Raw genomic sequence first — 14,418 nt, 5'->3', positions numbered from 1 at the left:
CCCCATTGGGGTTGGCCACATCACAGTCCCTTTTCCTCTGGTCTCCTCTCAAGATTTTGGATATGCACACATTGACACCCAGCATGATTTTCAAGCCACTGGGTCCAGAACTCAAACTGTGCAGCCAGGCATGTGGAATCCAGTGCCTCAACTCCATGCCACCTGCTAGCCCTGAACCTATTTTCTTATCCATACAATGGGATAGTAAATACTACTCCCTCATAAAGTTATGACAATTCATCAAGACAACAGAAAATGTTTGTACACTGTGAAATTCAATAAAAATGTATTCTCTTTTTATCCCCTTATCTCCATGCCCACATCAGCTTACCATCTTTGTGTGGGTTTTCTAGCCCTTGTGTCAAGAGCACTGGTAGACACAGAGGAAAGAGAGAAACAACATCGTTGAACTGGTTGTTCTCTTTCCTTTCCTTTCTTTTTTTTTTTTTTAAGAGAGAGACTTTTGCTATAGGGCGCTTGTGCTCACCAGAGAGACAGAGACACAGAGAGACAGAAAGTAAGAAATCACCCTTCCAGGGGGAAGATCACACCACAATACCTTCTCCTCCATTCTCCTCTCGGGATTTTGGGCATGCACATATACATGCCCAGCATGAGTTTTAAGCTGCAAGGTTCGGGACTTGAACCTCAGTCAACTACGTAGGAGTCTAGTAACATAATCATTACACCATCTGCTGGTCCTGAATTGGGTTGTTTTCTTCCCTTTGTATATATTTTCATATGTGCACAAAGATACATGATATTTTTTCTTTTTAATTGCCAGAGAGCACACATGCTTACCAGAGAGAGACATAAAAAGACACAAAGGGAGAAAAGAAAGCACCCCCCATGGGTGCTGTCCAGCTGCAATTCCTTCACTATCTTTCCATCCTATTGGGATTTGAGGCATGCACACACACATGCTCAGTGTGTTTTTTAGGTCACCAAGGCCAGGATTCCAGTCACAATCAGTGATGTGGGACCCAGCTCCCTTAATTACTAAACTATGAGGCTGGCCCAATATATGATATGTTTTCTAGCACTGTAATTCTTTTTTTTTCCTAGCACTATAATTCTAAAAAAATCACAAAATCAATATCATTACAGAAACTGGCACTATATTGGGCCATTAGAAAGTCATGGTGTATTTTTAATTTTTCTTTGCAATTCTGGTAGTATTAAAGTGATGTCTCATAGTCTTTTTTTTTTCTTTTTTTTTTCTTTTGGAGAGGTTTTTGCTATAGGGCGTGTGCGCTCGCCAGAAAGACAGAGAGAGAGAGAGACAGACAGACAGACGGAAAGCGAGAAATCACCCCCCGGGGGGCTGGCCACGCCGCAATCCCTTCTCCTCCATTCTCCTCTTGGGATCTTGGGCACACACGCACACGTGCCCAGCATGAGTTTAAGCCACCGGGTCTGGGACTCGAACCCTGGTCGACTACATGGGAGTACAGCGACATAGCCACTACTCTAACTGCTGGTCCCATGTCTCATAGTCTTGTATTTATTTATTTTAAATAAACTTATACCTTAATTCAATTTTTTAATGGACTTTAAATTTTTTTCTTTATTCTTGATAGAGCTCATGCACATGAGACAGAGAAAAAGAGGTAGATATGAACATCCTCCACAAGATCTCGTCATGCCAGGGACCAACAGTTAGTGTAATAGCTGTGTCACTGGACTCCCATGTAGTCGACCAAGGTTCGAGTCCCGGACACGGTGGTTAAAACTCAAGCCGGGCGTGTGTGTGTGCATGCCCAAGATCCCAAGAGGAGAATGGAGGAGAAGGGATTGCAACATGGCCATCCACCCAGGGGGTGATTTCTAGCTTTCTCTCTCTGTCTCTCTCTGTCTTTCTGGTGAGTGCACGAACCCTGTAGCAAAAACTTTTCCAAAAAAAAAATAATAATTAAAAAAAAAAAGATCTCATCATGCTGCACTCCCTCTTCTCACTCCTCTAGCCCTTTGTATCCTAGACACTCCCATACATTCCCAGAGTGTTGCAAGCTGACCAAGGCTGAGGATTCAATTCATGGTAATCATGAGAGATCCGGCTTCTCTTCAACTTAGCATTACTGCTGGACCATGGAGTCAAACTTCATTGACTTTGTTGGCAATAAAATGCTATTTAAATACCCACCTTTTTTTCTTCTTCCTCTCTTTTCTTTTCAGTCTTCCCTCCTTTTTCTGCCATGTAACAGAATGTGTTATTAGTCTGCAAACAGCTGAACTGTCAAACTGCTTTTTTTGCAGGTGTTCCTTCTTTGCCTGCCCGTCCCCTCCTCTCCTTCTCCTCTTTCTTCATTCTTTCGCTTGAGCACTAACCACCATTTGGAAGCTAGAGAGAAACCAAAATTACAGAGAGAGAAAAAGAAAAATATTGAACATGTACAAAAGTAAAAGAAAAAGAAGCATGAGATGAACAGTTGATCTGTGAAGGTGGGGGAGGGAAGAAGGGGAAACCAATTTACCTGTGTTGAACCAATGGAGGAATGGGGAATCAGAAAGAGGCGGGAAGGAAGGGGGAGGAATTAGAAAAAAACATTGGGGAGGCAAAGAGAGGAAGGGACTTACAGACTTCACAAACTTGATGTGGTATCTGAATATTAATGATTTGGGGAATCTTTATATTTGGTAGCAATTTGGACTTTTCTTTCAGTAACCTGCTAATTGATATTCTTTTTCTATTTGTTTTTTGTTCTTTGTTTTTTAACATTTGCTAGAGGCTATGTGCATTCACAAAGAGTGAGAAAATGAGAAAACATATCACCTAAATGGGGATGGTCATGCAACAATCCCTTCTCCATTTCTCCATCCTGTCAGGATTTTGGACATACACATACATGCACCCAGCGTGTTTTTCAAGTCACCAGGTCTAGGACCCAAACCATGGTGTCAGCCATGTGGGATCTATCCACCTTAACCACCAATGATGGGTTTGCCTTTCCTATCTTCATTTTTCTATTCTATGTATGTATGTATGTATTTTGGTTGTTTTGTTTTGTTTTGTTTTTCAGTGACTTATTATTACTTCATAGTCTGAATATTAACTTCTCGTTGGTTATATTTATTTAATTTTTGTATAAAACATTTAATTTATTGAAATTTTGGGTAATCTGACAAACCATCACTGCAGTACAACTGAGCCATGAATCTTATAGTTTCATCAAAATTAACAGGTTTATTTTCATGATGCCAGTGAGGAATAAGATCTTTCCGCAGAGGTTCAAGAGAAAGGCCTCTTGAAAAGTAGGCAAATTCTGTTTGTATGTTTACAAAAGCTTTATTCATTCTGTTAATTTTTTCATCATTCACAACGTTTGCCTTAAGATTTGTAGTAACTGGTTATGTCTTGTTCTTAGCCTAGAAGTTTTTTTGTCTAGCTATGTGAAATACTTTCCTGGACTTTTGACCTCTAAATTTGTTCTTGGCCATTGTCAGGCCTTACATACCTGCATACAGCTCCTCAAGTTCCAAGTGACGCCATCTGCACTGGTTTGAATGACTTAATTATATTCTATCATCTATCACTTAACATTGTCTATGATGCCCTTTGTTAACCAGAAAATTGTAATCATAATATGATTTTTAAAAAACTATCTCTTGTTTTTAATTTTTTAATCTAAAAAAGATTTTTTAAGAGATATGTTCTCACTGTATTTCCCAGGCTGCCTTCCAATTTAAAAACCTCCTGCCTCAGCCTCTCAAGTAGCTGGGATTACAAGTATGTGCTACTATGCCCAGCATCATATCATTTTTGGTTTTATGATTTTGCTTTTTAATTCCTGTTTAAAAATTTTTGCATCTTGCCCCTAAACCTCATTTCCTAAACCCCTGAAACACTCAGACAAGAAGCCATTTTAAATCTGAGGTGTGTCCTGGCCTGTTCAGGGACCAAGGTAACTAAAATTATGCTTTAAGTCTCATCTCCTAAACCCCCAAAACACTCAGACAAGTAGAGAAGAGATTTTGTCACTGAATGACCAGAAACCACCACAGAGGCACAAGAAATATGAGAAACCAAGAAAATATCTCTCCAAGTGAAAAGGACAATCCTTCATCATTCACAGACAGTACAGTGGAACTCGTGGAAGTGTCTGATAGAGAATTGACAATATTCATAGAGACAAAACTAAATGAGATATAAAAGCTGAGAGACAATGAGTTCCAGAAAATGCAGGAGAAAAGAGACAATGAGTTTCAGGAGGTGAGGAAGTTCTTGCATGATCTGAAAGAGGAAATCCATACCATAAAAAAGAATAGAATGGAGCAGTTAGAGATGAAGGCTGCAATGCAGGACATCAAAACATCCCTTGAAAATATTAAAAGCAGATTAGTCCATGCAGAAGATTGAATCTCGGATGTTGAAGGCAAAAACCTCTAACCTAGAAAAAACAACCCAAAAAACTGAGAAAATAACCCAAAAAACAAAAAGACTATACAAGAAGTATTAGATACTATCAAGTGCCCAAACATCTGGATAATCGGTATTCCAGAAGGTGAAGAAATAAATAAGGACATTGATAATCTATTCCATAAAATCCTGGAAGAAAACTTTCCAAATCTAGAGAGGCATTCAATAATCCAGTCCCAAGAAATACAAAGGACCCTAAATAGAATCAACCCAAGAAGATCTTCTCCAAGGCACATCATAGCCAGACTGGCCAAATCCACAAAGACAAAATACTAAAATTGGCAAGAGAGAAATGTCAGGTTACGTATAAAGGTTATCCAATCAGGCTAACATCAGACTTCTCATCAGAAACAATGCAGGCAAGGAAATAATGGGAAAATGTATTCAGTGTTGAGTGAAAAACTATTTCAACCAAGAATACTACACCCGGCAAAATTATCCTTCACGTGGGAAGAAAAGATTAAAAAAAATAAAAAACCTTCTCAGATAAATAAAGCCTAAAAGAATTTACCAACACCAGACCAGCTCTTCAAGAAGTTTTGAAAGGAGTGCTTTACCAGAAAAACTAAAGACACATATACAGAAATAAGAGAACAAAAAGCAACCAAGAAAATGACCAACTTAATGCTAGTGACAAGAAATATCAGTAATAATGTTGAATGTTAATTTCCAGAGTTTAAACAGAAAGATCATACCATAATAATGCTGCAAATGCAACAGAAGAAAGATTAATTACATAAGTCTGAACTGGTAAAATAGAATTTTATGACTTTTGAGTAAAACGTTACTATTTTTTTCTTTTTTTAATTTTATTTCAAGTTCTTTTATACATTCAACCATGTTATTTAGCTTGCAAAGTGAATATTCCAACATGTGTGCATTTCTCCTCAGTCCAGTTGATACTATAAAGTTATCTTCAACAGATAATACCCCGTTTCTTTGTCCCATTAATGCTATGCCTCTCTATTATTCTCCGTAATGTCCTTCCTCAAACTCTACTTTACTATGCTTTGTTTTCCCAGTTTAAAGAGTTTGCTTTCTTTTGAGTTGTTGATAGGTTCAGCAATTTGTTAAAATGCTTTTTCTTCTTTTTTGTTTATTTTTTTAAATGGAAACATAAACTTTTCTCCCTTCCTGACCCCTCTGGAATTGGAAAATATTTGGGAGTATTCTTAGTTTGTGGCAGAATGGTTATTTGCATAAGTTCAATAATACCTGTTGCCTTGAATCAGGAATTAGAAATACTCATTATTGGACAGGGCTTTGACTGGAATGTCATACCTGAAGATTAAACAAGAAAACTATGGAACTAAGGTAGATCTCAAGTAAGCCAACAAAAGCTCTTGGAAAGATGACCTGGCACCATAAACAATTCTGGATTAGAGAAGCTAAATGAAAGAATTTGTATCATAAAATAACCTGGTCTTTTCCAGCCCAGCATTGTAATCAGTAGAGATTGCAAAAGAGCAACCACAACCAGAGGATTATTTTGAGGAAGACTGAAGAAAAAGAGACTGATCTTTGCTAGCAGATGGTATATTACAGAATACTTGGTAGGCAGGGCTGAATTGAGGTTTATGTGTGCTGTTGTTATAGAGTCACAAAATTATAACAAATATTTCGAACATCATCTTTAAAATTTAGTTTTTTGACATTTTGAATGTTGTTTATTATTTGAAATTTTGAAAGTTTTTTATTAACTGTCAAGAACTATGAAGAATGAGCAAAAATTTTTTGATATGTAAAGTAAATGTTTGTGTGAAAATGTAAAAAAATAAGTAAAAGATTTTGTTAAATGTTGCCTCTTTAGATTACATTTGATTCTGTTCATTTAGTTTTACCTTTCTCACTTATGTCTAAACCATCTAAATTTTGTATATTATATAAGATAGGGGCCCATCTACATTTTCTAATTAGTGAACTTTGTCACTACAAACTAAAACAATGTTGCTTTTCCAATGCTTTGAGGAGCAACTTTATCACATATCAAATCACCATGTATACTTGGATGTATTTCTGAGTGTTCTTTTTGGTTCTTTTATTTATTAATTCTTACAAGGGTATAATGCCATTATATTATTATAGCTTTAAAATATGTCTTAACTTATAATAGGGTGAATTCTTTCTCTTTGATCTACTTTTTCAAGATTATTTTCAAAATGATTGGCTATTCATGAAAGGTTTACCATTATAAATGTAAGTCTACCAAATTTTCCCTAAAATCTAGTTGGAATTGGATTTCAGATTGCATTGAATGTGCAAATTAATGTGGGGTGGATTGACACACTTACTTTGTTAAATCGTTCCAAACATAGACTTGGTATATCTTTTTTTAGTCAAAAATCTCTTTATATTTTTTAGAATATTAAAATATGCACTGTAAAACTTTATGCTTTCTCTTTTTTTTAGGTTGTTTTCTATACCTTTTAGATCTTGCTATTTGGAGGTATATCTTTTTTAAAAAGGAATTATTTTATTTTGGGACCAGCAGGTGGCATGGTGGTTAAAGATGCTGGATTCCCACATGGCCGACTGCGGTTCGAGTCCTGGACCTGGTGGCTTGCTTTCTCACTTTCCCTCCCTCCTCTCTCTCTCTCTCTCTGCCAATCTCTGGTCAAATTAAAATAAATAAATTTTATTTTTTTATTTACTTATTTTTTAACTTGACATAGACAAACAGTGCGAGAGAAGGAGAGGGAGAGGGAAAATGAGAAAACAAGCCGCCAGGTCCGAAACTCAAACCACATTCAGCCATGTGGGAGTTCAGGACCCCTAACCACCACACCACCTGCCAGCCCCTTAGGAGGTATATCTTATTTCCTATTTTATTTTCTAGTTTGATAAAGCAAAAGTCCCAGAATTTTTGAGTTTTTGTTGTTGTTTATAAATGAAGCAAGCTTTCTGAACTCTCTAATTAGTTTTCAGAATGTGACTCCTTATTCATTAGGTTTTGTCTATTAAAAATTATATTACCTGCAGGCAATGAAGGCTGTATCTTTCTTATTTAAATTCTTACCTTTTTTTGTCTTTCTTTTTTGATGGTCTTATGGTATTGACCAAAGCCTCTAATACTACACTAAGCCACAGTGGTGAAAGAAGATGCCTTTTTTTAAAAGAACTTTTATTTATTTTATTTATTTTTCACTGAGACTTTATCTTGAGGGCATAACTAAACTGCGTCATCACTTTCCACCCTATCTTGAAGGATTAGTACAGTGAGTGTTATAAAGCAGATATGAGCAGTTTGAAAGACTGGAGCCAATACTAACTGACAAGGAGAAACCATCATCTAAATCATCATAAAAATGTCTAAGTAAAAAAAAAAAAACAAAAACGAAAAAAAGGGAAAGGGAACAACAGGGGTTGAAATTGAGCAAGATCCTCACATGTCATCAAATACATTTGATCTTGGCTAGAATGTAACAAAATGGAAAGAGGATACTATGATACAAAAACTTTGACTACAGTATACTGTACACACCTGTGTTCCAAGTCCACCCCTATTCCCCTAAAATGCTTCCAGCTCAATTATTTCCTGGCTTTTGGGGCCCACTGACAAAGAAACATGTAGAGCTCCTCTTTAATCCAGTCTTTGTTATACGACTGGTATGTCTGGGTATCATCAGCTCAGTAAACAAGGCAGCTGAGGTCTACAAGATCGTCAATAAAATCAGACAACTGACTGATATCGTATGTGAAGGAGGAACTGTTGGGATTCATCAGATTTTCTTCATTTTACAAACACCTTCCATGCATTCCTTCACAGATTCATAATCAGTGTAAATTCTGCCTTCTAGCCTCTTGGTGGATTGTACCAGCAAAATGGTGTGAGACATTGCGCCAGACTCTGTTCACTGCAGCTGCTGCTGACACCACCACTGCATATGAAAGAAGATGTCTTTTTTTTTTTTTAGTGATAAAGTTTGCAGGACCAGCAGAAGGCACAATGGTTTCATCACTGGACTCCAATGTAATCAGCCTAAAACTCATGCCAGGCACATGTGCATGCATGCCCAAAATTCCAAGAGTAGAATGGAAGAGAAGGGATTGCAGTGTGGCCATTCCTCCAGGAGGTGATTTCTTGCTTTCTGTCTCTGTCTCTCCAGAGAGTGCACATGCCCTATAGTAAAAATCTCTCAAAAACATTGTTTTTTGCAAAAGTGCACATAGGAAGAGACAGAGAGAGGGAGAGAGAGAAAGCACCCCTTATGGGGCACAGTTATGCCACAATTCCTTCTCTTCCATTTCTCCATCCTATAGGAATTTGGGGCATGCCTACCTAATGTGTTTCTCAGTCTGTCATGGCCAGGGTTCGAATCATGGTCAGCCATCTGGGGATCTAGCTCCCTTACCACTAGGCAGTGTGGTCAGCCCAAGAATGTTTTTGTTAATGAGAAGGCATTTATAGGTTTTCCATTAATTATGTTGCTTGCTATAGGTTTTTATAACTGTATTAAGTCAGGAGAATTCTTTCTTGCTCCTAATTTTTATTCATTTATTTTCTTAAAGTTTTTGCTATAGGGTGTGTGTGCTCACTGGAGATAGAGAGAGAGAAAGAAAGATATCATCCCCCAGGGACCACCCCCAGGAAGACGGCCATATTGTCATCCCTTCTTCTCTATTCTCCTCTATTTTGGGCATGCATATACATACACTCAGTGTGATGGTCAAGCTTCCAGGTCCTGTGGTTGAACCATGTAGTGAGCCATGTAGGATCCAGTGACCCTAACCTCCATCCCACCAACTGGCCCGTCTTACTCTCAATTTTTAAATTTAGAGTACAGTTGAGTTTCACCAGAAAACAAACAAACAAAAAGATAGAAAAATAGATACATGAACCAAGAGAGGATGCACAAGGACAATAAAGCTAGGAGATCAAGTTATTGCAGAATTGGTAAACTGGTTCTAAATACAAAACCATGAAAATATCAAGCACTTACTGTATGCTATGCATTTTCACGGGAATTAGCTTATTGGTTCACTACAAAACTCACAAGATAAATAGTGTTAACCCCATTTAATTATGAGAAACTAGAAGCTCAGAGAGCAATACTTGCACAAATATTGCACAGTTAATACCTGACCAATCAATGATTCAAGGCAAGGTCTAAATCCTTTGAGAATATCATGCTCCTTCAACTATACTTTGTTACCTCTCAATTCCAAAAGAGGAACCAAGGAAACATTTGTAGCAATGATTATAACAAAGAGATACTTGTGTTACTCTGTCTTAGTAATTGATTGGAAGAATGCTTATTTGGTTTTCTACATTCTAGGGTGCTTCAGAAGAGCTGGTATCCATGGGATCAGAAGATGGTGTAGTGGTTACATCATTGGATCCCACATGGGCAACCACTGTTCAAGTCCTGGACCTGGTGGCTTAAAATTTATGCCAGGCACATGTGCATGCATGCCCAAGATCCTGAGAGGATAATGGAGAAAGGAATGCTGCATGGCCATCCCCCAGGGGGTGATTTCTCACTTTACCCCCCTCTCTCTCTCTCTCTCTGTCACACGTGCCCTAAGGCAAGAATAATAAAACCTCTTTTAAAAAAGAAAAGGTGGTATCCTGAGTTTATGCTCACATTTTACGTTCATGTCTATGACAGGTAAGATGGATAATAATGATATGATGACAGTTTTAATTTCAATCCTAAGGCAATCCCTTGGCATTATGACCTAGATAAATAGATTGATTCAGTACTAGGTGGCCAGTGCTTAAGGTATTCTGACCTTGTAAGGCAGCAATAAGGAAATGGGTCAAAGGAGGTAACACTCATTGTCAAAGTAAATACAGAAAAGTAGGAGGGGAAGAAGAGAAGTAGAAGAGGAAGAAGAAGCAGTAGTAGCAGAAAACAGGTGTTGTGCAAGTGTGGGTTGGCTGAGGGAAACTGGGTGGGACAAGATGACACTGCGAGATTAATGTGTTCTCTGCTCTCATAGATGATAAGAGACACCAATATGGTCCCTAAAATCTATCCCTGTTTTCTACAGGAATTTTTAAATAAGGGAAAACAATCATCAAGTAGGCCTAAGTGTAAGCATCCAAAGTCATCCAAACAGCGAAACTTTTTGCCCTAATAAGGGAAAGAAAGAGGCAAGTCTTATTGGGAAAGGTTCCATGGAGGGGGGCTGGTGGAAAAGGTTTCTTTTACCTGCAACTGCTGATGATACTGCAATCAAAGGATCATCCAGTGCCAACACTGGAACAGGAAGCTGAGACCTGTAGCCACAGAAGGAGAGAACTTAAAGGTAGCCACCTTTCTCAAAGCAGGTGTGGAACTAGCTTTGGCATACCAGGGAGATGAGAGTGGATAGCACACAGTTGAAAGAGGAAACTGAGAGGAATCTGAAAGGCCCAAATAGCACTGGTGTTTGCACCTTGACTGCATGCTCACATGAGAGATAGAGATGAGAGAGAGAAAGAAAGAGAGAGAGGAGGAAGAGAGAGGAGAGGAGAGGAGAGGAGAGGAGAGGAGAGAGGGGAGGGGAGGGGAGGGGAGGGGAGAGGAGAGGAGGGAAAAAGAAAAGCCTGCCTCTTGCCATCTGCAGACGAGGCCAGAGAGCAGATGAACACCCTCAACAGGATCTGGTCATGCTATGATCCCTTTCCTCCAGTCTTCCGAAAGCACCCTAGATCTTGGGCACTCAAGCATGTACTCTGTGCATTTCAGGCTATCTGGGCTGAAGATTCAGACCTCAGTTGCCATGCAACTCCAGTCCTCCAGTGCCCTAGATCTTGGGCATTCAAACATATGCTCTGTGTGTTTCAGGCTAGCTGGGCTGGTGATTCTTACTTCAGTTGTCATGCATTGAGATAGCAGATAGGATCCATCCAGCATTTGACCCTCACCATGGAGGGGTGGGGAACACATAAGCAAGCCCCACCTAGAAGAATTCCAGACAAAGCCCTTCCTGACCAAGATAACCTCACCAACAACAACACTGCCTCCACTCCAGCTCCTCTTCAACAATCCATTTTCTGGGACCTGCTCCATGCTTGAGAGATTTGTTCTTTCCCTCTCTTAATAAACTCTGCTTGATATCCTCTCTCTGTGTCCACACCACTAATTCTTTGTGAGCTATGGAGAAGAACCTGTGTCTCACTGCAGATGCTGGGCCTGATCACCTTTGCACCCCCATGTACCCTTGTCAGCAGGATCCAACTTCTCTTGAACAATTGATTGTAGCTGAACCATGGATCCAATCCTGTTGTTGTTTTAATTAAGTTTTTATTTTTAATGGACAATAATTACACATATTTATGGGATACAATGTGACGTTTTGATACATCACCTCAAATATTTATCATTTATTTGCAATGATAACATACAAAATCCCCTCTTCTCAGTATTTTGAAATATATGATATATTACTACTAATCATAATCACTGTGCAATGGAGCACTAGCATTTACTCCTCCTAGCTTCTATTTTATTTTATTTTTTGAGAGATTTTTGCTATAGGACACGTATGCTTCCGGAGAGACAGAGAGACAGAAAGCGAGAAATCACCCCCCTGGAGGGATGGTCATGCCACAGTCCCCTCTCCTCCATTCGCCTCTCAGGATTTTAGGCACATATGCACAGACACCTAGCATGAGTTTCAAGTGACCAGGTCTGGCACTTGAGCTGTGGTTGGCCATGTGGGAGTCTAGCACCTTAGCAACTACACCACCTGTTAGTCCCTATTTCTCCTATCTAACTGTAATTTTCAACCTATTAACCAGCCTCTCCTCTTTCTTCTCCTCCTCAGTCTCTGGTAACCATTATGCTACTTTTTACTTCTGTGAGATCAACTTTTTTAGATTCCATATGAGTAAGAACATGTGATAGTGTCTTTCTGTGCCCAGCTTATTTCATGTAACATAATGTCCTTCAGGCTCATTCATGTTTCAGATAACAAGATTTCCTTCTTAAGAGCTTATGGCTGAATAGCATTTCACTTTCCCTTACCACATTTTTTTTTATACATTCATTTGTTGATGGACACTTGGGCTGGTTCCATATCTTGGCTATTGTAAATAGTGTGCAACTTGATTTTACAGGCCTATCACAGAAATGTGATGCATGAAGTCTTTAAAAGGGTTGAGACAAAGCAGAAAAACAACCCCTTTCACTTGTGGCAGTAAAAATAAGATAAGGATTGTAAATAATTAAGAACTTTCTATAGTGGGGCAGGAGTTTATAGCCAAAATACTTAATAGAATTTTATAATATAATTACTATGTTCCTCTACAAAATAAATTCCTATGCACCTTTAAAAAAATGTAACTACAGTGACCCTAAAATCAAACTACAGTGAACCAAAAATCAGGATATGCTAGTACATACTTGTCTTACATAGCTCTAGTTTTGTTTTTGTTTTTGTTTTTTTTTTTGGAGAGGTTTTTTGCTACAGGGCACGTGCACTCGCCAGCCCGACAGAAGGAGAAATCACCCCCCAGGGGGGCTGGCCACACTGCAATCCCTTCTCCTCCTTTCTCTTCTCGGGATCTGGGGCACACACGCACACGAGCCCGATGTGAGTTTAAGCCACCGGGTCCAGGACTCGAACCGCAGTCGACTACATGGAAGTCCAGTGATATAGCCATTACACTAACTGCTGGTCCCACTTTTATTTTTCAGATTAAATTCACATTATTACATAAAGTGCCCATCATGATGTCTATAATAATTTTTTCAACAGAGAACTTCACATTTTTTTTTGTCTGCTAAATGCTTCTTCCCTTTGCACCTGACACCCACCCTCCACTACCCAATCTCTACTACCCTCTCCCCTCACTTACAGTCTCTGGTATCTACATTTATCCTCTCTACTATCATATTTTCAGATCTTTTGATTTCTGCCATAGAGTGCAGATTTTCAGTACATATTGAGTGGAGATATACAGTGTGTATCTTTCAAAATATGGCTCACTTCACTCAGCATTAAGTCTTCTTTAGTCATTGACTTTGAATCAAACAATAGGGTTTCATTGTTTCTTATAGAAGAGTAATATTCCATAGTATATATGTGCCATAGTTTTTCAACCTAGTCATCAGTTATTGGACACTTAGGGTAGTTCTATGCTCCAGCAGTTGTTAATGATACTTTAATGAACATGTATGCACAAGTGTCTTTCTGACTGTTTTCCTATCCTTTGGATAAATATCAAATAGAGGGATTATTGTCTCATATGTTAGTTCTATTCATATGCTTTTGAAAAACCTCCATATTGTTTTCCACAGAGGTTGTACTAATTTACAATGTCACCAACAGTGTAAGAATCCTCCCTTTTCACCACAGCCTTGCCAGCACTTGTTCTTTAGGGCTAGAATTTTTTTCATTAGCTAAATAATTTTTAAGTGTCTACTGTGTCATAAACTATTATACCATGTACACATTTTGAGAAAATGCTGAGCCCCATAAATTTGCACAACTATTTATGTAAATCAGAAATTATCATTAAAAATAAAAATAAAGACCTTTCTCACCAAAAAGAATGTTTTCAAAGGGAGCTAGCTTTAAAATTTCAAGATGTGGCCCAGGCACAATGATACAAAGAGTACTGTGCTACCGTGTGATGCTGGAGCCATAGAGAAGGCCTGGGTGTAATTCCCACACCCAACAGGGCATGACAACTTACATCTATAGCTCTAACTTGGAAACTGGGGTGGGAGGATTGTGGAATGGCAAGACCTTGTCAAAACTACCTCTTTTTTCTCCCTCTCCTCACTCCATTAAAAAGCTCAGGGTTGGGGCCAGCAGGTGGCATGGTGGTTAAAGGCACTGGATTCCCACATGGCTGACCGTGGTTCAAGTCCTGGACCTGGCGGCTTGCTTTCTCACTCTCTCTCCCTCTCTCTCACTCTGTCCCTCTCTGGACAAATTGAAATAAACAAATAAATAAATAATAAATAAACAGTTAAATAAAATAATTATATTTAAAAAATACACTCAGTTTGCGTTAGGGTTTACTGAAAAAAAAAAAAAAAAAAAAACCCAGGGTTGACCCCGGG

At 38.6% G+C, this 14,418-nt stretch overlaps 1 protein-coding gene and 2 pseudogenes across 4 annotated transcripts in view; all 3 read right to left on the bottom strand.

The window, feature by feature from the left end:
• The window catches only part of LOC102502931 (toll-like receptor 13), a 58,017-nt gene that overhangs the window by 10,384 nt on the left and 33,215 nt on the right, over positions 1-14,418 (bottom strand). For 2 of the 4 annotated variants that reach the window (XM_027771970.1, XM_006148781.3), the window contains exon 2: positions 2,144-2,341. The gene's annotated coding sequence lies outside the window, so the exon portion shown is untranslated. Of the gene's footprint in view, positions 1-2,143; positions 2,342-10,572; positions 10,641-14,418 lie in introns of all 4 variants that reach the window. The other 2 variants (XM_027771969.1, XM_027771971.1) reach the window with 2 other exon arrangements.
• On the bottom strand, positions 3,100-3,438 carry LOC102502499 (uncharacterized protein C8orf59 homolog; annotated as a pseudogene).
• Positions 7,946-8,253, bottom strand: LOC102502069 (enhancer of rudimentary homolog pseudogene; annotated as a pseudogene).

The sequence above is a fragment of the Tupaia chinensis genome, unplaced genomic scaffold (assembly GCF_000334495.1).
Source record: "Tupaia chinensis unplaced genomic scaffold, TupChi_1.0 Scaffold000243_1, whole genome shotgun sequence".
Classification (NCBI taxonomy): Eukaryota; Metazoa; Chordata; class Mammalia; order Scandentia; family Tupaiidae; genus Tupaia; species Tupaia belangeri.
This window is presented reverse-complemented; position numbering and strand designations above follow the sequence as displayed.